Here is a 1,011-nt window from a genome sequence, read left to right as displayed (position 1 = left end):
TGGAAATATGCAAAGCATTTGGCTATTTGTTCACCTTGTTTAAGGTGTCCACCTACGTCAGGTAAGAATATATTTGCCAAAGCAAAGTGTACTTTACTAAAATATTAGACTGCTTCTCCTAACTTAGATAAGCCATAGAATGTTAGTGATCGTGTTTTTATGCAATCCTATGAGTGATAACATTACATGTTATCATGCCTTCCCCCAAAGTTTTATTTTTTTGTGTGAACTTAGAAAAGTTTCTAATACAAAGGTTATATTATCAATGAATGCTAGTTTGAAAGAACCAAATAGGATTTTGAAGATTACCCTTCTTTAACAATGCCTTAAATTTTTATCTCCTTATCCATTCCTCATTGCTTTCTTTCTCAAGACATTATGGTTTATTGTGTCTCCACTAGGTACCTTGCATGTGATTTACACAGTGAATGGCCCTGCTTTCGGAGCAAGTTAATGATATAATATCCCCATTTATATTCAGAGCAGTCAACACTTTCCAGCTCTCAGAATAATAAAAGCACCTGCATTTAATATACATGGAAGAATGGAAAGGCAAATAGCAGATAAGGCACAATCAGGTAAGTGTAATCAGATAAAATATCACAATATTATAGTAGATCAGCATCTGGTAATGACTTGAATTTTGAAAGACTGACAAACAGCCTGGCCTAAAGCAGCCAGGCATACCTCATTCAGAGCAACTCTTTCCAGAGCTGATTGCTCCTCTCATGTGTTTTCTGGCAGATTAAGCAGGTAGGGTGTCTTATTTTAACTCTTCTGGAACTGTTTTGTGCCACTGGAAAAACACTGGCAATCTTCCTTTTGAGCCCAGATCAGAAACAAAAACAAATGACGTGTCCAAAAATAAAGCCTTGCGTCTCCCGGCAGTTATCTCAAATTGATCCAAATCAATTGTATTAAAAATAAAAATAAAGCCTGCGGTGATAGGAAGAGTTTTCATTTCCATCTCTGTGCTTGCCTGCATGGCGTTGACATTTTGTTCTATTTTTT

Source organism: Panthera pardus, unplaced genomic scaffold (genome assembly GCF_024362965.1).
Source record: "Panthera pardus isolate Hobbes unplaced genomic scaffold, ASM2436296v1 HiC_scaffold_20, whole genome shotgun sequence".
In the NCBI taxonomy this organism is placed as follows: domain Eukaryota; kingdom Metazoa; phylum Chordata; class Mammalia; order Carnivora; family Felidae; genus Panthera; species Panthera pardus.
The sequence above is the reverse complement of the archived record's forward strand: the minus strand, read 5'-3'. Positions refer to the sequence as shown.